Source organism: Rattus rattus, chromosome 6, assembly GCF_011064425.1.
Source record: "Rattus rattus isolate New Zealand chromosome 6, Rrattus_CSIRO_v1, whole genome shotgun sequence".
Taxonomy (NCBI): Eukaryota; Metazoa; Chordata; class Mammalia; order Rodentia; family Muridae; genus Rattus; species Rattus rattus.
Window position 1 is genome coordinate 86,925,149 of NC_046159.1, and position 22,799 is coordinate 86,947,947.

Genomic DNA, 22,799 nt, shown 5'->3' on the forward strand with positions numbered 1-22,799 from the left:
AACGGAGGTCCTGGGGGGTAGGGATGGAGAGACCTACAGGCTGGCCTCTGCAGGCAGGCAGAGTGCTAATGCGTTCAAGGCAGAAGCCCAAGGCTGATGGGGATTGAATTCCAAGGGAAGTTATCCTAGCAGGGCTGCTGGCTTATCACCAAACCTCAGTCCCCCTCCCTAGCTCAGTTGTTGTTAGCACCACCTAAAGCAGAGAGGCAGATGCTAAATACACATCAGATGCTCAGTATGGGTTTGTTTGCTGAACACACTGAACGGCCACTTTCCAAGTGAGAGGAAGATGAAACCCAACCCGATGTCCTTAAAGGATGCTGGCGCCGGTAGAGCAGCTGAGGAGGTCTCCTCCTCCCACGGGCTCTCAAAGGCCCTTCTCTGGCACCCACAGGTCTAACAGCAGTGTCTTGCAAGGCTAGCTAGGGTCAGACTTTCAAACCTTAACAACTGAAAAGGGAATGCACGATGCCATCACTAGAGTAACCAGGCTATGGTCTCCTAAGTAGCACGGGACAGGTCTTCTAGCTCTAGGTCTGGGTTGACTGAGGAGGCTGGAAGCATCTCGTGCTAGTGCTGTAGGAAGCAAGGATTCCCCTCGGGTATTAACACCACTGACACCATGCAGGAACAAGAGTGAGGTCAGGCAAGCATCTTTATCAAGAGCTGTCCTGGGTCTTCCCCAGGCAACTTTTGAGTCTTCCGGAACTGCCTGGTTTTAGAAGCATCTATTCTAATGGAATAGGCTTTGCTTTGGGGCCCCCATGACAGAGAATGGAAGAGTGACTTGACACTGTTCCACCCCTGTGAATGCCACTCCATTAAATAGGTGGTTATGGAAAGAAGATACACTCGGTTCTTGACTACCTCTGAGATGTTTACTATAGATTTTTAGACACCTTCCTGAGTGTATTATGTGTCTCTAATAGGTTATTAAGTTCGGGTTATCATTCCCAAGTGATTAAACTCAGATTATTCTGCAGGTATCCATTGCTTTAGGGAACTTGTCTGTGGTATTCTTGAGTCACTTCAGATGTCAATGACACCAACAGAAACCATACAAGTGTATATATCCAATAATAAGCAGCCTCCTGTCCACATGAGGACATGTGTACATTGACTTTCTCCTCTGCTCTGACCCTTTGACTCCACTCCTCACAATAAGATGACTCAGATGAAACTGAGTCCATTAGGTATAGACTCTAATGGTTATTTTCTAGCGCCATTTCTCTCTGAACAGGACCACAAGAAGAATGTTTCTAATACTGGCTGTCACAGTTTGGTGACTGCCATGGCCCATCTGCCAGACATGTCCACTTTCACTTTATGTTGTTAGCATTCTGTCTAAGCTCCACCCCCACAATTACCTGGCAACAACCGGGTGTGCCTGACACTATAAAAAGGGCTTCTAGCCCTCCTCACTCTCCTGCCCCCTCTTTTTCTCTCCTGCTCTTCCCTTTTGTCCTCTTTCTCCCCATTCCCTTCCCCACTTCTCTCCACATGCTCATGGCCGGCCTCTACTCTCCTCCTCTACTCTTCTATTTCTCTACTTCTCTCTTTCTCTTTCTTTGCCCTTACTACCCTCCTAACTCCCCTCCCATGCCCTGAATAAACTCTATTCTATACTATACCCTGTGTGGCTGGTCCCTCAGGGGGAAGGGATGTCTCAGCATGGGCCTGCTAAGGCGCTCCCTTCCCCCAGACCCCCCATAGAACATATCCCCTCTCCTTTATCCTTTTATTAACACAACCTACACAGTAAAATAGTTGCTGTAAAATCAAATTTATTGACTACTTTGCTTTCATATATATTTTAATCCATTCTCTACAACAAGGTGGTCAAGTCAGCTGCGTTCCCAAGGTCAGGTCATTTTTAAAATGCTTAGAGGGTTAAGAAATGGCTCATGGTTATTGCAGTTGCCAAACAAGTATGAGGACTGGAGATCTGATCCCCAGAGCTGACATGAATACAGGCAGGCCAGATCCCCAGAGTACAGTGTGCTCTGGTGCGTGCGTGCGTGGGTTGGGGTGGGGTCAGGCATTACTTGGAGACTCAATAAGAAGTTTAAGGCCAGGAAAGAAGTTATTGAGGAAAACGCTAGCAATATGGGGCATGATTGAGACTCAAGAGTAACACCATTCTTGGGCTCAGAGCCACTGGCCTTCAAGTCTGCAGCTCCCCTCATGCTCCTCCAACCTCTTCCAGTCTTTATTTCTGAGACTATGCAAATGAGACAGGCTGTATTAGTATCTGTGGTAGTTCTTTGACTGGCTCTATCTCAACGGCTTTAATCCCCCCCCCATCTCTTCTGCATGAGGTTTTCCTGTTTACTGGGCCATCCCTCCAACCAGTGATTATTTCCTGAGAATAAGATTCTGAACAGGGCATTGAGAAATCTTTCAATGCAGCCTAAGTATGAAGGTAGGGAGGCCAAGGCAGGTGGATGAAACCTGGGATCACAGTGTTTCTGGTATGCAGTATGGGACAGCCAAGAAGAATATGGGTCCCACACTAAGATGTACCTCTGGGACTGGATCCCACATCGCTCTGAACACCCACGCCCAGGTTATAGGACCCCAACTTCACACCCTCATACTTCATTTCCTTTGACTCTGGCCTCCTGCTTGTCCTGAAGGCTCCCAGCATCAGGGAGATAAGCAAGTCTTCCTTGCCCCAACTGTAGGGGGACACTTGTTACAGTGTGACTGACAGTGGTTTGATTTGGTTTCTTATGTGCTCCAAGTGTTGGCAGCTAGGAAGTACTGAGTCCTGGAAGCCAAGCCTGGTTGAATGAGATAACTGTCTCCAAAACATTCTGGCAAAGGCCCTGGCGAGTGGTTGTTACAAAGTGAGACTTCGGTTTCCGCCTGTTCTTCATGGTACTGCTGCGGTGCCACTTAAGGCCCAGAACATAGCAAAGACATAGCTTGGACATTTTGCCCTCCAGATCCAGGAGCCAAAGAAGCCGCTTTTCCTCACAAGTTACCTAGGTTCAGGCCTTCCATAATAGCAGTTCTCAACCTTGGCGTCAGGACCCCTTTGGTGGTTGAATGACCCTTTTTGGGGATCACATATCAGATGTCCTACATATCAGATATTTACACTACAATTCATAACAGTAGCAAACTAACAGTTATGCAGCAGCAACGAAAATAATTTAGTGGTCAGGGATCATCAAGGCATTAGGAAGATTGAGACCCGCTGTGTTTTAGCAACAGAGCAAAGATGTAGGGTGCTTTTCAGCTTACTGAGCTTATATTACCACTAACTAACTAACTAACTAACTAACTAACTAACTAACTAACTAACTATCAACAATAACAACAAGTCCCCCAGAAGCACCACAAGCCAATCACCTCATCTTTCCAACTCCCTGTGCAGAGAAAGGAACTCTTTGGACAGGGCCACAGCTGAGGCTGGCCACTCTTTGCAGTTTGAGTCAGTAGTGAGAAGTTCTATTGACTGAGTGCTGACTGTGGCCTAGGCCGAGCATGTCACAGTGATCCTTCCATTTTGTTTTCCAAGAATCTCACAGAAGGGCTTGATCTAGTGACCCCTATTATAAAACCGAGTAGCAGAGCTTTGAAGATGAATGGCCTCAGGCATGCAGCTACAAGGGCTGACTCAGTAGGACTCCAACCATTCCGCTTAACCATCACACTTAGCAGCAAGTGCTGCTAACTGACACTCCCCACGATTAGGATAGAATAGAACCATAATATAATGTTAGCCTTTACTTTCAGATTGTAAAAGTCAAACCACTGAAATTCTGATTTGGGGGGATACTGTGGGGGGCCACATCCCTTCTGTTTGTGGCCCACCTATCCATCATCTTCCAGCCAACCCTGTAAGAAATCAATGAGTTGGAATCCCAGATTGAAAGAGATGAGCAAGTTTCTCACAGTGGATCCCTTCCCTCCAAGAAGCCTTCTTAGTGGCAGCATTAACCTCACTAGCTGCACCACACTGACTTCACTGGCTGCACTGCACTGACCTCACTGGCTGCACTGTACTGACCTTACTAGCTGCACCGCATTGACCTCACTAGCTGCATTGCATTGGCCTCGCTGGCTGCACTGCACTAACTTCACTGGCTGCACTGCATCAACCTCACTGACTGCACTGCATCAACCTCACTGGCTGCACTGCATCAACCTCACTGGCTGCACTGCATCAACCTCACTGGCTGCACTGCATCAACCTCACTGGCTGCACTACACTAACTTCACTGACTGTACTGCATTGGCCTCACTAGTTGTACTGCACTGACCTGATTAGTTGCACTATGTTGGCCTCACTAGCTGCACTGCACTGACCTCATATGTGCACTGCTTGGCCCCGTCTTCTCTAGCTTCCAGATACCTTCTCTTAGTGGTAGCAAGGCAAGGAGAGATGCCTGTGTTTGTTGCAGTGTTCTTTCTCATGGCAGTGTGCTACAATGTAGGCAGCAGATGTGGGCTTCCATGATGCTAGCTTTAGCCATTCTCCAGGGGCTCCTCTAGGCATCCCCAGGCTCCCAAACACAGTTCCCTCCTGCTGCCTATTCATCCTCACAGGCCTCTCACTGTTCAGCACAGCTGGATGCTTCAAATTCTCTAAACCTGCCTACACCTGTCATCCCTTCATCAACCTCTCTTCAACCCTGCACTTGAGTGTGTCTCCTGTGCCCTGTGGGACCCTGGCAGCTGTCTTCTGTCACCACTTGGATCATAGAAAACACTCTAGCCACACCTGAACCTGCGTCACTGCACACCTACTTTTGCAGTAAATTTCTACTTACTTTTTATAAACTAGTCGAACATGCTACACAGATGGAGGAGAAGGGTCATTGATATTCTGCATTTATTCACAGTTTTGATTCTGTTCCCCTCGGTATTGAGGGGAAAGCTGCAGCCCACCAGCCACAACAGCAAGTTGACTCCCAACCGTCACTATTAAATGAGGGGGGGGGGTTAAACTGAGACGATGATAAACATTTATCCTGAGTAACTGCAGGATGTAATAAGTGTTTATCCTGATTCCAAGTACATGGGGAGACCTTGGCCTGCACCTCTGCTCATTCTAGATGCCATCATCGAATGTTTGAGTCCACCCTCTGCCATGCTGGGTTCTGAGCTGAGGCAAGGACTCGGTTTTACGGGGTCAATTTTCTTTTCTTCATGTATTCACAGAATTGGGTTTGTGAGATTTCCAAGAATGTAAACTATATTAAATGGTTTCTGGGTTTTTCTTAAGCATTCGCAAACACACACAGTGTCTAAGAACACAATTGGTCTCCTCGAGGTCAACTGCTTACTAAGATTGAGTTCTAAAACCCAGGTTCAGAAAGACCACCTTCAGGAACAAACTCTTATTAAATGAAATAAATATTACCTATTCCAGGAGAGACTGCCCCAGAGGCTGAGAAACTCCAGCTGTGGGAGTATCTCAGATTAATGGTTGGTTTCCAGGAGCCCCACACAGAAATTGCCCAGTCTGACTTCAGTGCTGGCACGAACTCTTTCAGCTCAGTAACACTGGCTCAAAGGGACCTGTTGGGTATGTACGACACGTGGACTGTAGCACATAAGCCAAGACTGAAGTGTCACTACATGGCACTGGGCCGTGAGGGCTGGCTCACCTTTAAAAAGAGACAGTCTAACATAATACATCTTGGTGTGCTTTGTGGTGTTAAAACAGGCGGAGTCAGAAGTCTCCGTTTTCACAGGAAACGCGTTAGGGCATGTGATACAACCCTATGCTGGCTCTTGTGGCAACTTCATAAGCTACTGGTTTAGGACAAAAAGAAATTTAGGATATGTTTGCTTTCGAGGTGTTAAGGTCTGGTCTGATTACAGCGTTAAAAAATAAATAAATAAAAACCTAACCTCGTATGAAAGTAGACACTGAAGGTGAGGTGTGTTTGGTGCGAACAGTGGTGACTAGGGGAATTCCAAAAAGAGAAACCACAGAAACTGTCAGTGGAGACTTTGAGAAAAAAAATACTCATTTTCTGAGCAGCAACAGTCTCTGTTTTAAGATGTAACAAGAGAATGCCGTATTATCTATTTCAATCAACCCATTTTCTTTATTGCAGAGGCTCACCGACCAAACGGTCTAATAGTACAATGCTTTATGGGTACGCAAACAATGATTGAATGCACTTATTCTTTGATAAGCTCCTGCAGATGAAGTGTGCACTCTGCATTAATTATTACCAACGTGGCAGGAAGTGAACACAAGTCGAGAGTAGCTGCTTTCAGAGAAATGAAGGTGGAGAAATTATGCCCTCTTTCCTCGCCACTTTCTATTGATCTTCTTAGAGCAATTTCAGAAAAGTTGCAAACCAATAATTTACACCGGATTTTTTTTTAAAAAGGAGTTCAAGGAAGATGGGTAATAAAAAAAATGAGAAAATGTCTCTAGCTGGACCATGTTCTACTATGAAGGGCACACTGTCTGAATGGCTGGCCATTTTTCTTGCCTTATCTGAAGGCTTAATGCTGGTAAGGAAGATGAGGAGGAGTTACCCCCTTCCCTTCTGCTAGCTGTCAGGCCTTGCAACTTAGCAGGAACACAGCTATCTCAGTTCAGCAAGCTCTCTCTGTGCAAGCAGATTTGGACTACGCAGAGACTTGGACTACGCAGAGATGGAACCACATCTCTCCTCCCCCTCCGTTTGCTTTTACAGTCTACTGTCCAGCTCATTTCGACTTATTTGGACTTGGAAAGAAACACTTCTCTGACTGCAATGAGCAACTCCAGACAGTTGTAAAGTTGGACCAACTACAAGAAAGCTTTCCTCGGTTCACTGCAACTTCCCAGGTACTCTGTCATTCACCCAGTGGCTCACGGGTAACTTTGGTCGCCCTGAGCACCAAGACTTCAGAATTTCGGGTTGTTACTTCAGAAATGACAGCAGCCGTTACCTTTATGGCAAATTGTAAGTTTATTAACAAGTGGTAGAACTTGTTTTCCCGCCCAGGATGAAAACAAGTCTTAACTTGTTATTTAGGTGATTGTGAGCATGCGGTCCTCTCTCCCCACAGCAGAAGACTGGAGAGAAGCAAGCCTTCTCCTGGAGATTTAGTATATACATCAGTTTGCTGATTTGAGCCTGGGCAATCTCAACTTTTCTGTTCTTTTCTCTTTTTTCATTCAGCAATAGTGGTGTATAATTTGAAATTCCAGGAAATGATAATAAAAGGGTGGATTTTTTTTCCTGCCCAGTAATTATGCTCCAATATTAAAGTCGTGTAATATGAAATAGAAACCATGGTTACTTAGCATTTAAGTTTCTCCTTCATACCACGCTGCTGGTACAGTGGCCTCTTTGATGCAGTTATCTTTGACTATCAATCCATATTTGTATTCTCCACAGAAACACAACCCTGGTCACACTCTCAAAGAAAATACTTTTTGCAGGGTTTCTCTATCTGAGTGATTTCTGGCCATTCAGACTTCACACAGAGAGAAAAAGACCCATAATGCACTCTTCCATTCCTACCCTCAAGAGAGCGAACGTGCAAGAGAGCAAGGAGTCTTGCCTTAAAAAGGAAGTGTTTGCTGAAGTTGGACAGAGAATGGTCATGCAGAAAATATGACTTAAACTGTTGCATTCTGAAGAGGACGGGGAGGGCCACTACCACAAAGCCATACAGAAACAAGGCAGCCCACCATGGGCTTGTTTTAAAGATCCGCAGCTTGAAGCAGAACCCCAGCTATGACGCCAATACTTTCAGGAGGATGAAACAAGAGGGTCGCCATAACTCTGAGACCAGCCCAAACTACAATGATTATGAGGCTATCCAAGGGCTATGTGGCGAGCTCTCATCCAAAACAAAAAAAAAAAACCGAACAAGCAAACGCAAACAAAACTGGTTCACAGTTTGCACCATTAGAATTCTAAGCACTTCAGCGGCACCACAGGCCCTAATGGGCTCTGAGCCCACAGGGCACCATTCACTTTTCCGTTCCAAGCCTCTGCAGATGCTGTGCCTGACAGTGATGTGATGATTTCCAAGGCTGCTTCCTCAGAAGACACTGATTTTTCAAACCTCCCCGTTCCCTGCATTCTCTAGGAGTTAAAGGAAGCATGAAAAAGAAAATCAATCAGGCTACAGGATGTGTCAAAAATAAGGACAAACATCAAACTGTTCAGTTAACTTTAAACTTTGCCATTCAGGAAAGAAGTGCAAGTTGCAGGCGGCATTTAAGGCCATAAAACGGTTATTACCCTGCAGTATTTATGTAGCACTCTAGGCTCCAGATGCATCACAACCACTAATTACACAGCTGTCTGGCTGTCCCAATATGGGAGTTTGGTGTCATTAACCACAGTACACAGGCAGAAAATAGGAGTTGAGTGACAGGGCTCAGGTTACAGACTAAGGAAGGTAGGAAGAAGTGACTGTGCTTAGAAGCTCTGACCACACAGACATCGGACACTGCCTTGGGTTTAACATACAAGGGGGTTAAACACTGGGGCGGAATCGTCAGAATCCATCTCCCCGGTTGTTCACACCAGTGGTTCTGGAATGGTGGACTGTGTCCGGTCCCTTAAAGTTAGGAGCTTATTACAACAGTCTCCTGGCCTCACCTCCAACTCCTGCAACTCCTCCGACAGTCTGCAGAGCGCCAGACTGTATTTCTGGAAAGTTCCCAGGTGAGGATGGAGGTCTGTGGCACTCAACTGTGAAGGCCTCCCACTTCACACCAGCCTTCCTCAGGCACCCCGCACTCTGCCTCCTCCCTCTCTAGGCTGCATCTGTAGACTTTTAATCCTTTTCCTCACTTTCTAGCCGTCACATCCCTGCCCTCAGTCACAGCCTGTCCCACAGATAGAAAATGAGGCCATCGGGGTGCAACTGGCATCTATCAAGATGTCTCCCCTCAACTCAAGTTGAGGTCCTTCTGTCCTTGCATCTACAAAATGGACTGGCGCGCTACGTATTAATTAAGGGTTAGTTGAGGTCACCTGCTGAGGCGCCGAATGCCTGCAGGGAGTACAAGCTCATTAGTAATTATTGTTATTACTACGTGTTTGTCCTACATCCATCGAACACATTCTAGAGCTCTGTAAAGGAGATCAGGATAGGACGACGAGTCCCCACCCTATCCCCAAGCAGTTTCACATCTGTGTTTGTACTAGATGAGGGCATTACAGTCATCTGTGATGTTGGACCACGTGAACGTTTACAAAGATGCCGTCCGTTAGTGATCAACCAGGCAGCAATAAAACCTGTCTCCAGTGAAAGCTGACGGAAAGATTCACAGCTACTTGTCCATCTGCTCGGGTTTAATGGCAGAGTGAGGATGGATGTACTCCCAGGTCTCACTTCTTCTACTTCTGTAGAGTCGTTGTTCACTTAGAAACCTACAGAACAGGCCATCCCTCCTTCCCTGAAGTAGAACAAAGTATGGTCCACAGAGGTGACATTATTTGCAAATGAGGCCACCTGCAGGGAGAGTACCAGCTGGGCCAGGACAGAATCGGTGGTGGGAAGGGCCTGCCAGTTTCCCTTTAGTTGACTGGACAGGCTAGATTTACAGAAAAGGACACAGCGATCTGAGACTATTTATCAGTGGGTACCAATGACAAGTCTGGCAGTCTAACTTCTAACCCAAGTTTCTTCCTCTCAGGTCTTTTCTCACATCTTCCTTGCAAACAGGACTCTGGGATAGAACACTCATTCCCCTCAGAATGAGGCACGTACATGTGTCTCTCTACTTGGTACAACAAAGGACAGCATCCTGGAGAGGTGCAGTATTTCAATCCAGCCACTAAACCACACACAGGGCTTCCTTTGTCTCTGCCTCTCTCTGACAGCTATTAGCATTTTAGCAAGGATCACAGGAAAAGTAGAAGAGGCCTTGGGTGGCTTGCTGTGCTTGGGGCCAAGTATCAGAAGTCTCCATTCAGCTGGCATCCTTGGTAGGATGCTGAGGGACCTTCAGAGGAGGACACAGTTCTAGCCTTGTTTCCAGGCTTCCCAGCTAACAACGTTTGGAAAGCAACGATGACCAAAAAGGAAACAGCACCCAAGGTGAGAAGAATTGGATGGATAAGGACACCTAACTGGCCTAAATGAGTTTGAACCTCAAATCCCAGACAAGTTGCACCCAGTTCAGAGGACACTTCCCTGCAGAACGGCCACCTTGCTGTAGAGCCTTTGAAGAAAATGTGATTCATAAGAGTTTGGCTAGAAGCGAGGCACTGTGGGTTGGGGAGGGGGAAGAATCTAAGAGCTACAAGCTGATTCCAGAGATGATCAATGAGACAGATTATAAGGGAATGAGCCTGGTGATGCCTAGATGCTAGCCTCACATCCATAAAAAGGAAAAATCCAGATAAATAACTGTCACTTCTTTCCAGGGAAAAGCCACACAGTGTGTGTTTGGGGGGGGATGGTGTATGGAGTGGAGTAAAAGCAAAGTAGGCAAGAGAGACCTCAGCGAAGAATTTGACGTGATTATTATGACCATAAGGCAAAAACCAGTACCAATGGGGAGGTAACCAACAGGCTGACTGGCAGTCACAGACATCATGTATTAGTTGGAAGAAAACATTATTTCTTGGTCTTATCTCAGACAATCTTTGACCAATGGCAGAAGTATTCTTATCAAAACTATCCTGGGGGACTGGAGAGATGTCTCAGCAGTTAAGAGCCTGTTCTTCCAGAAACCATGGGTTCAATTCCCAGTATCTACATGACCGCTCAAAACTCCAGTTCCAGGGGATTGGACACCCTCTTACAGACATATGTGTAAGCAAAACACCAATGCATATAAAATGAAAAGTAAGGATAAATAAATCATTAAAACAACAACAACAACAAAAACCCTGTCCCTGCACCACTGATCGAAGAAAATATCACTCTATTTGCAGGAAGTAAGCTGTCTGCCATTTCTGAAACAGGCAACTTGGAAGCTGGGATTACCAGCTGGGTGGGGTAAATACTACAGTAGATGGCAAGCTGTGGATTTCAAAAGAGCTGAGTAGCTTGACACAGAAGGCCATGCAATTTTAGTCTCGCGGCAATGAAAACATAACATTTCAGAAAGAAGGGTTTCGTTGTTGTTGTTTGTTTGTTTGTTTTTTATTATTGTAGAAACCCAACCTAGTGGAGGAACATGCAATACAGTTACAGAAATTAAAATCCAGGCAAATTCAATAGCATTAAAGGGTGACTAAACACACAGGTGAAAATGGAAGCCTAGGCTGTGCGAGCAATGGGGTGATACTGGCTTCAGTCAGACTAGTGTGAGGTCTAGGCCACACGCATGGTAAAGCCATAGGAAATGAGTGGGGCATGGGAAGGGGAGAAGGTAAAGATTCTAGTAAGACAGAGGTGAGGCAATTAGATGAGCAATATCTGTGGTGGAGCATGGTCTATACGTTCAAGAAACAGAACGACCAGAGAAAGCATACTGAACGGTCCAAAGAACAGAAGCAGGGCTCCCATGGGGAACTCCTTGCCAAAAGCTTCCAGAGGCTACAGAAGATAGAAAGTTCTCCACACAGGGGCCTCTCAAGATGATGAGACAGTGCTTCCCAAGGTGGGGTCCAGCCATCCCCTTGCTGTCCCAGACTGAGGTGCTGTTAATTTGACTAAATGTGCAGCAAATGATCCTTTGCTTCCGAAGCAGAGACCCAGGACTTGGAGCTGCCAGCCAGAGAACTCCTCCTAGCCATTAAACCACGCAGAGATCTCAATAAATCCAGCTAATGAGATGCAGGGTCATGGGGACCTTTCATCTTCAGAGCCTGGGCGTTTTCTCACCAATTATTGCTTTTAATCTTCGAAATACTCCCACTAGGTGAGGAGGGGGGCAAGTTTCATTTCGCCCATGTTGTAACTTGAGAAGACTGGGCAGAAGTTCTTCCATCCCGAGGTATGGGATTGGTAACCTAGTTATCTACTAGTTTGCTGTCATGAGGTATGGGATTGGTAACCTAGTTATCTACTAGTTTGCTGTCATGTTGTCATGCTCTGTCTTTCTGAAGGATGTTATCCTGGGTACAGAGCGTAAGAACACAAACCAAGGACTGGTTTGGATGTGCAATTCTGGAGCAGGCAGAACCCACTTAGGGGATCGAGCAGAGCTCTCTAAAACAACAGGGGGTGGGGGAGTCTTGCTGTTGATGGTAGACCAGTGAAAGATAGCTTCTAGACCTTTACCTCACCTTGCCTCAGTTTCTCCAATGATGTGAGTGACTAATGGTTCCTTGGGATAGAAAACAGATCCAAAATGGCTTTTAAGATCACTTGAAAAAAATACTCAGGGTTTATGAGTCCTCAGGTATGCCTTAAATTAGATTGATAAAAGTCTCTGACTAATGCATATGATCTATAAAGGAAGTATTAAGCCTTCCTTGTCTGTATGCCAAGAGGCTTAAGAAAGAGGATACAAGCACTTTCTAAATTTAGATGTCTAAAGTTCAAATCCCAGCTGAACCTCCGATGAGCTGTGTGACCTTGGATGAGTTGGTCAACTACTCTCTGCCTGTTTTCCCTATCTATAACAGAAATCATGAGTATGCCCTCCCTCAGAGGGTAGCTGTGGGGAATAAATAAGTTCATGCTGGAGTGCCTGGCCCTTGCCCCCTACAACCCCTCTGTGTGTGTGTGTGTGTGTGTGTGTGTGTGTCCGCGTGTGCTTCCCCTTCACTCCCACTGTCACTGAGCTGTCTGTGGAAAGCAGGCCCATGCTCACTGGCTGAAATTGATTTAATTCTTTGCCATTCACTTGCTGAAAGACCTGATTGTTGAAAGTCAGAGATCACTCATTGGTAGAATACACAGAAAGACAAAATTTACTTTCTTTAAAAAAAAGAAAAAGAAAAATTAACCATTTCTCCCAATGACCCTTTAACTCTGGAACTGCTAACAATCCATAAATATCTCTTCCCAAGAGTTTTATCAAATATGGTGAGGATTTATATCTCACCTTCTAAAGGAAGTTCAAGGGAAGCCATGGGGGGGTGGTCTAGTGTCATGGCTGAGGCGGTGAAGATGTCTGCTGTCAAACCTGATAACCAGGATTGATTCTCAGGACCCCGCCTGGTGGAAGGAAAGAACTGACTAAACAAATTGTCCTCTGACCTCCCCTGCCTGGACCGTATCCTCACAGAATGAATACATGAACATAAAAACGTTTGTTCAAATGTCCCATAAGGGTATCCCAGCAGTTTAGGCTGTGGTCTTGGAAGATGAGGAAAGACAGTGTGGTGTCTGTGTAAACAACCGTGCTCTGGGATGTGAAGAACAGAGAAAGGCTCAGGAAAAGGTGGAGCTGCCAAAAGATGCCACTGGCCAGAGGAAGGCCAAGTCAGAAGCCGTAAAGAGCATCACCAGGAGACACAGAAAGGAAGTGTGCAGGAAGGTGACTTACGGGATACACAAACCACAATTCCAGCTTGGGTCTCAGTCCAGCATAGTCTGATGGTGGAAACACCCTGCCCTGGAAGTGTTCTGTGAGTTTGTGTGTTTAATATTTACTTCACTTTCTTTCCAGAAAGAGAATCTTTAAATGATAAAGCCTACCAACATGAACGATTGCAAATGTGTGAGGTTTCCAACCAAAGCTACCTTTGCATCTATGACTTTGTTCAGAATTGCAGGATCGGCCACTGCCGGTTAGTGCTGTCAGAATCCCCAAGGAGTGGCAGGTTGGTCTCCTCCCTTGAGACAGAGTCTGAAGACAGCAGAAACCACAATTTGGTGGCTTTGGGACATGCTTTCACTGTCTGAAATTCATGATGTTGATTAGTTTGATAGCTAAGAGCTCCATATTGGCCAAATCCAGTTCTGTCACTTTCTGGCTCTGACATGTTGTGTGAATTATACACCTTCTATAGAACTCTGTGGTGGCCTGTTTAATTCTATTGAGGAGGCTGGGTGGACGCAGGACTGGCCTGTGCAAAGGCTAAGCAGGGATCAAATCTAAATACTCAGTGTCATCCGGGGCCTCCTCTTGGAGAGTCATGAAGAGGACCGGTCATGTGATAGAGGAAGGTTACACAAAAAAGCTCACACAGAGCATCACCTGTGTGGCATCTTCCCCCTGCATCACCCACTATCCATGCATCTGTCAAGCGAGTGAGGGATCCAACATCTCTCATGAGGGAAAAACCCAGGCAAAGATTGGCTCATGGCTGGCATTTCCCTGAGGCTATACTAAAAGGACAGGGTTCAGGAGGCATAAGCGCCTGCCCACAGCCTGAGCAGCAAGCAGACAGAGTTCTGGCAAACACATCTGCATGGAAAGTATTTCCTACTTCATAGGAAGATGAGACTTCTCTGTTATGAGGCCCGATGTTACTTGTGGCTTTCATTTGCAGTACACGTTGTTTGTTTCCGTAGAGCCACAGTGTTGTGAGCATTACGCATGGGATGGTTTGTCAGATAGTGCAAGCTTCTTGGCTAAATGAATTTGCAAGTGTCAAATCAAATAAATGCCACAAATTCATTCTTTTTAAAAGATGAGTTTGGATGTGCAAAGTTGCATCCTGAAGCACAGAAAAGGCCCCAGAAGTATCCCGTATTTCAGGCTCTGTCCCCGCTACCTGCTGGCCTGCTATGGTTCCCATTTGCTGTCTCCTTCTAGGACCTCACCACAGGGTCCTGGGAGAGGAGCCAGCAAACCTCTGCTGAAAGGCTGGAGAGAAAAGATCTTGAGTTTTGAAGGCCACACAGTCCCTGTTACACCCACCCTGGCTCTCTCTTTACAGTGTGAAAAAACTCAGACATGATATGTAAATTAGTGATTTGATGTATTCTAATGAAGCTTTGTTTACACAATAAATCGAGGGTAAGATTTCTGCAGTCAATCATAGCTTGCTGACTCTCCCTTTTAGAGCTAACTGCCTAGTAGACATTAGCAAACACTGAACTGCCTTGAAGCTCAATGCTATAAGGTCAGACTTTTTTTTAACCTCTAGACATCTATCAACACAGAACCAGTCCTCACACACCCAGAATGACTGCTGCAGCCTCACCCGTGTCCCCTCGTTAGCACTCCATGCTCAACCACATAGCCTCCCAAGTCCAGCTCTCAGGGAATTGCTTATAGTCTGCTCCTGGTATGAACATTTATTTATTATAGCCAGCTCTTTATCCTGTGGTCCAGTCTGCTATTAGTGAATGGACGGAGTTCTAGAAATGTGAACAGAATGAATGAGTTAAGGAAAGAATGAAAGAATGAGAGAGAGAGAGAGAGAGAGAGAGAGAGAGAGAGAGAGAGAGAAATAATCACCCTACAGCAGGAAAATCAACTTCAACTGTGTGTGTGTGTGTGTGTGTGTGTGTGTGTGTGTGTGTGTGTGTGTGTGTCACAGAGACAGAGAGATGAGAGGTAGAGAGACCTGGATACTTTAAATCACAAGTCCTGATTCTGCAGGTTTACAATGAATCTCAGTCCTGCTGCTGGCCCACAGCGTATCCTGGGGTAGTGAGAACCCGAGGAGCACACTGGCCTCACATACTGGTGCTCATACCTCCACAGATGCACAGATTTCTTTCCCAACTGCATGTGTTGTGTCTGCTATTTTCCTCCCTACAGTCATTTCATTACATTTCCTTCCACCCAGTCAAAACTCCAAACAAAATTAATAAAACAGCACCAAATGAGTTAGATTTGCTGAGTCTGTACACATCCTAAATGATCTCTGTCCCTGTTGGCTTCTGTCTCTTGGCCCCACTTAATTCAATTTAACGTAACTGTTTACCATCTGTGCAGCATCCTGTGGATGCTCGGCCAGGGCGAGCCTTTCTTATCACGATGTGTTACTTATCTTGAGTGTACAAACAGTCTTGAACAAATCATGATTGTTCAGAAATTCAAAAGAACAGCCCATTTTCCCAGAACTCTAGCACAATGACCAAATAGAGACCTTGTTTCTGGCTACCTCACACCTCCTTTAGAGCAACAAAACCCCTTTTTATCAGTAGAATAAATAATTGCTTTCAGGGTTCCAGGGACTCTGCCCTCTGCAAAGAGAAGACTATGCCGGTTATCTGGAAGGAGGCATCGCCCACAAAAGCAGAACTACATGCTTTGGCAAGTTAAAAATGTGACTCTGATGTTTTGTTTCAAAAAAAAAAAAAAGAATTGTATTTCTGTGCATGCATTCTGTGGTGCAGTTATCACCTCGAGCCGCTCCGGCTGTACTCGTTCTGCCCAGAAATGGGCTATTAGTACGGAGATGCCAGGGGTCTGCAGCAGGCAAGCTAATTCTGCACACAGAATTTCAGCATTTTGGATAATTACGTGTCTCTGACGATTTCTAAAGAATCCGCATGATACTGGATTGTGTCAGGAAATAGGTGTCACGGTGAACATGTGATTCTAACTGGGCTTTTTCACTAGGAAATTGTAGGAAAATGTGGTGTAATCAACTCATAGAAATCACCCTCCCTGTACTTAGCTGCGCTGAGGAGAATCAAATTGTTCTACCTGAAATTACAGGGGCGGGGGCGGTTTGGGGGACAACCAAAACTCCAGTTAGGATGGAGGCCGCTTTTACAACTGGCAGACAACTTAGATCTCCCCTCATTATGCACATGTGTGTATGGAAAAATTCCTATGTGTCGGGAATATCTCGAATCTCAATGTCCAGAAGCCTCGGAAAAATGCATTTACCAGACATTCTTCCATGTCCACAAGACACTAGCTGTAGCATCTTGCATAGACACAAAAGTCCTCGGCTGCTCAAGTCACTTACATTAAACAGCATAACCTGCATATAATCTACACATAGTCTCTCATGCGTCCTTTAAATCAATCAGCTCCAGATGCCTTATAACAGGAGACACATGTAGATGGCGTGTAAATGGTGCTCAGACTCCAGTGTTTAGGGACTAAGGACAGGTGAAAATGCCACTGCCCATTCAGTACAGACACAATTTAAAACACAGTTAGGCCTTGGGTGAACCCACAAATGTGGCACCCAAGGATATAGATAACCAGTTGTAACTGGCTTCATGCTGGCAACTCTGGAGGACTTCGAGGTCCCAAGATACGGTCCTATCTGCATTACCGACAGCTGAGAGTTGAACCCAGAGGAGGGAATACTTTTGAAGACCAATAGATTGGTGGCAAAGTGAAGCCTGGAACCCAATGTGCCTCTTGCCCCCACAAATGGCCTTTATCTATGGGCTAAATGGCATTTAACACCACCACCACCACCTGTGTTTTCCAATTCTTAGAAATTTCTCATTTCACATGTGGACCAGCATCTTTTTTTTTTCTTTACATTTCTTTTTTTTTTTTCCACTCTTTTTTAAATTGGGTATTCCTTATTTACATTTCAAATGTTATTTCCTTTCCCAGTTTTCTGTCCGTCAGCCCCCTAAACCCTCCCTCTCCCCTTCTATATGGGTGTTCCCCTCCCCATCCACACCCCCTTAACCCCCCCACCAAGACAATCCCCTACACTGGGGGTCCAACCTTGGCAGGACCAAGGGCTTCTCCTTCCACTGGTGCCCAGCAAGGCCATCCTTTGCTACCTATGCAGTTGGAGCCCAGGGTCAGTCCATGTATAGTCTTTGGGTAATGGTTTAGTCCCTGGAAGTTCTGGTTGGTTGACATTGTTGTTCTTATGGGGTTGAAAGCCCCTTCAGCTCTTTCAATTCTTTCTCTAATTCCTCCACCGGGGACCCTGTTCTCAGTTCAGTGGTTTGCTGCTAGCATTTGCCTCTGTATTTGACATGCTCTGGCTGTGTCTCTCAGGAGAGGTCTATATCCGCAGGTTCCTGTCAGCATGCACTTCTTAGCTTCATCCATCTTATCTAGTTTGGTGGCTGTATATGTATGGGCCACCTGTGGGGCAGGCTCTGAATGGCTGTTCCTTCAGTCTCTGCTCTAAACTTTGCGTGGGGCCACATCTTAGCAGGCCAGTGTACTTCAGAGCCCCTTGCTGCTCTGCTGACCAGAGTTCTCACAGCTCGTCAGACCCAGTAAGACTCCCAAGGAAAGACTTTTTCCCTCTGTATCAGCAAAACCAGTGTTGAGCAAAAAGTCAATCGTCAAGAAACGTTTGTGGAACGAAAGACAGAGCATCGCGTGTGGTAATCCTCAGATGTATCCGAAGTTGTGTCAGATTCCTCCCCTCCATATCCTCCATTTGACATTTCCCCAGAACCTCTGGTGCGCCAGGCATTTACAAGGCTGAGGTGAACCTCAGAATAATACATTGATTTTATTCATTCAGTGAACTTAATGTAAGGTGATCCCATTACTGTAACCTCTTAACGCAATGTCATCTCTTATCAGCTTAATTCTGCAGCCTGTACCTGCACGTCACTCCCTGCGGGAATGAGCTTCCCCTTCAACCCTGGGTCAAAACTCTTATGATTCAGCAATCTGCTTTCTAGGATCACACAGGGAGAATCGCCATCTTTGCACCTGCCTCCCAGAGCTGAAAAAGCCGATCAAAATCGGCAGCCTGAACAAGCCATTTTGACATTCTCTCTCCTGGCTATAATCATCATAAAGCACTGTATTCACCATCCAGACAGGGTCCCCGTACCTGAGGCACACATGCTGGAAGGCACCGTCTCTGTTTCTTAAGAAATCCAAGTAACATGCTGGAATATACAGCTTTATCTCTCCCCAAATCTGGTAAGAATCATAACCTCACAGGAATCCGGGAGCCCAAACAGTATTTGCACAATGGAATACTAGATTACAGTGAGCTCAATGCTTCTGTGTTGAGCGGGCTGCACTCTCACATTAATTTGTTCGAAGAATGTGGTGGCACTTGGCACTTCTTTTCCCACATGAGGGCACAAAGTTGATTTAATCAGGTGATACTTAATTGGAGGGAAGCTTGAACAGTTTATGAGACACCAGAAACCTAAAGGACGGTGAAGTATTAATTACCCACCCATCAATGGAAGGAGAAGTAATTAAAACAATTACTTCTAGCTCACTTCAGATCCCCCTCGCCCTCCTTGGCTCACCAGAAGTGGAGAGTGTCATGAACACTCCCTCCCGACTGGGAAAAATTCCACTGCTTGAAATTTCCGCTGAATTGCTCTTTTACGCATACCTTATCATCCAGATCATCCCAACATCCCTACTGGGACTTAAACCGTCTTTATTAGCCTTCTCGGTCCTTGGCACAGATGTATCGATCATATGTAGTACTGAGAAATATGTTAACCAGGAGGGGTTTTTTTTGTTGAATTCTTTGACACTTTTGTTGTTGACTGTGACATACGTCTTCCAATGTCAACTATTTCAAATCGTATTTATAAGAGTGAGTAAAGGCTTGTAACCTAAATCTCACCGTTATAACCACCTTTAGGTGTGGAGTCTACAGTTTTAGGGACGCCCATTCTTTGTTTCTTAAGAAAGACGAGTTGTTGAACAATCTCTAGCACTCTGGCCATCACCTAGGTCGCCAATCGCTGAAAACCATGATCTCTGCTCTTTGCCTCAATACGCATGTGCAGAGTCCTACAGTGTTGTCCTCTTTGACTGGTTCCTTTTCTTTAGCACGCTGCCCTCAACGTTCATGTATGTTGTAGAATGTGCTAGCATCTCTTTCCTTTTGAGGCCAGAATATCCTTGTTTGTACCGCCCACTTTTTTCTCCCACCCACGAGTGTTCCAGTGGTAACATGGAGCGGTTCAGCTCTGGGCACCCTGAAGAACAGTGCTATGAGGATGAGCTCACAACTGGCTCCGTGAGAACTTGTCTTCCAAGCCTCAGGTCAGGTTAGAAGCCCACAGGTGGAACTGCTGGACCACACAGTCCCCGTACCGTACTAACATGGATACTGTTGGGTCCTAATGACAGAAATTTGGAGGTTGTTTTTCTTTGTTTGTTTGTTTAGGATCAGAAGAACACCTTAGGCAGAAGGACTTTATAATCCAATAGGAATGGCAGACTTTGGACAGACACTGAGTCTGTGACTCTGAGAGGCTTTTGCACTGAGGACAGTTTCTAAAGATAAACATAATTCATGGTGAATTAGGTCCCCTGAACTGCATTAGATCCATCAAATAGTAAAAAGTAATAAAGGTTATGAAATAGAGAGCAAGAAAAGAAAAGAGAGAGAGAGAGGTCCTGGATGTCATGAGGAGGTTCTTAGAGGGTCTTTGCCTAGAGAAGCAGTGTAGGAAGCGAAGGCATTGGGTCCTAGGAAGCTTAGTTTTAACTTCTCAGTCTAGAAATGGAATCTAGAGGACACCATCTCTCGATACTAGTTACTCCACTCTGTCACCCTGTGTGGGAGCTTGTTCCTGGAGAAGGACCTGAACGTCCGTCCAACATGAGTATGTACCTCAGGAAGGCTAAAGTGAATGGAGACCAATGGCTTGGCAGTGAGCGGGCCTATGGGCCTCTTCAGTGATTCAGAATGTCTGACTGCAAATGACTGAAGAACTGAGAAGACAGAGCTGACTCTGTTGCAGAACAGAATTAGACAGAAAGAATATCTTTAAAAGACAATGTCTGGGGGCCTGGGGAGAGTGATTGCCCAACATGGGAGGAACTGCTCACGAATGCAGCGGCTTCCTGTAGCCATGCTGTGGCCATCAGAATGTAATGTAAGATTTAAGGAACTGTGGCTTCAATTCATGAAGCCTGGAAAGTAGGGAGGTAAAAATGAAGAACTATGCCCATGGTATATTTATAAGCTAGTATTTTGCAAGTATAAGTGGTTATTTCTGTCCCTGAGAGAGTCCATTTGTTTTCAAATAATCCCATTATTTGTGAATAATCTGAGTGTCCTAATACCTCAATTTCATTTTAACAAATGAAAACCTAAGAAAATGCATTTCTCAAACAGAAGAAACGAGTTTCATCTTGTTCCATGCTGGAGTGGGAAAGCCGCATGTTGTCGAAGTCTATGCATTTCTATGTGACCTTAGATAATTCAATTTTCAGAATCTCTGCTTGTTGTTAATAAAACAGGCTAATGCCTGCACTGCAACACTGCTCCAACCTCTACTTTTCCTTTTTTGTCTGACCCCAAATTAAATGCACAGCCCTTGGTGAAACAATTTTGCTCAGACTAACTCCTCGCCATTTTACCTACAGGATGAAAGACAAAATTACTCGGGGCTTTGTGGGTTTGAGAAATTGTTCAAAAATACTCTGGAAATGTGTACTGAAAGGGAGAGTCAGGAGAAAAGGAGGTGGAGACCGGAGGAGGAAGGAGGCAGACAGAATCTCACAGGAGAATGGAGGAAGAAAAAGTGAAAAAATATGCAAGAACAAAAATAGAACGCAATGAGCAAAAGGCTGTGTTCTAGACAGGATTGCATCTCAAAGCATCAAGAAGCAACAAGCAAGCTAGATATGGTGGCGTACACATCTAGCACTCACGAGGCAGAGGTAGATAGATCTCTCTGAGTTTGAGGCCAGCCTGATCTTGGTCAGCTAGAGCTACATAAAAAACAAAATTAAAAGAATTATTCTAAAATTAAACAAACAAATCAACAACAGCAACCACACACACACACACACACACACACACACACACACACACACACACACACACCATGTAATCATGTAAATGTAGATCATTTAAATACAATCAGTCATCAAGTTCTGATGGGACAAAGGTGGGGGGTTGTCTGTATTCAGGACTGTAGTTGCCTCAAATTTGACCTGAAATTTAAAGTAAGAGAAGCTCCCTGGAACCTGGGGAAGCATGGATACAAAGACAGTAAAATGATCCCAGAGCCATCCACCCAACTTCCCTTGACGTGTTCTCTAGACCCTGGGTCAGCTTCTCAACACTGCAGGCAGGAATCTTGCTCTGTCTTGTACTTAGCATTTCACATGGTAAAACAATGCCTAGCACATGACAAGCGCTCAATAAATGCACGCTACATAGGCTTTTGATCAATAAGTTTACAGAAATTTTCTATATGCAAGTCTCAGGGCTTGCAACCAAAGAAACACAGACAAATGGAAGATATGGCCCCTTATCTAGAATGTGCTGGGGGAGAGACACGTGGAAGGGTTATGATAGTCGATCTTCTTCGGCAACTAGATTGGAAACAGCATCACTGTGAAGACAGTGTCTGGGTGTGGCTCTGGGAGCACTTTCAGGGTTCTACTTGAGGGGGAAAGGCCCAGCCAGAATATGGATGGCACCATCACCTGAGATTTGACCCAACTTGAACAAAAAGGAAGAAGGAGAAAGCAAGATGAGTGCCCGCCATTCCTCCTTCTCACCTCGTGATCTGCTGAGACGGAGCAAGAGCCACGCCCCCGCTGCCGTGGAGCTGTCCGTGTTGTACCTTCCTCAATATGATAGACTGTGTCCCCCCAACTGTGAGCACAAACGAACCCACTGTCCCCAGGGCTGCTCTGTTTTGTCTTACACTGGCGATGTCGTTGAGAAAAGTTAAGGATTAGAGAGCACACCATGGTGAGGAATAGCAAGTGCTTAAATGAAAGCAGTGCCTGGGTTTGAGGCTGACTCTGCCAGTTCCTGTCTGCCGTGCTCCGACAAGTTAATAACTTCTCTCCGTGCTTCACTATAGCACAGGGCTGTCACGGAGACTGTGAGTTCACATGCAGGGGTCATGAAGTACACATCGCAAAGCCAATGCCAACCAGTGGAGAAGAGACATAAAGTTCCTATGAGAACATCTAAGATAAAGAGCGAGCTTGGCATGGTGCCTCTGGCCATGAATCTCAGTTACTAAGGAGGCTAAGGTCGGGGAATGATGGGACGAAGGCTTGGCTGGGCTCAAGAGTGAGTTCTGGATCAGGTTAGGCACCTTGGAGACACCACATCTAAATGCCATTCTGAATGGAGTGAGGTGGCGTCTCTTGTATTCTCTGATGGCTA

The 22,799-nt window shown here is 45.6% G+C and overlaps 1 protein-coding gene across 1 annotated transcript in view; it reads right to left on the bottom strand.

Moving 5' to 3' along the window:
* Nucleotides 1–22,799, bottom strand: part of Chn2 (chimerin 2) — a 260,580-nt gene that overhangs the window by 139,191 nt on the left and 98,590 nt on the right. The gene's annotated exons all lie outside the window — the stretch shown is intronic.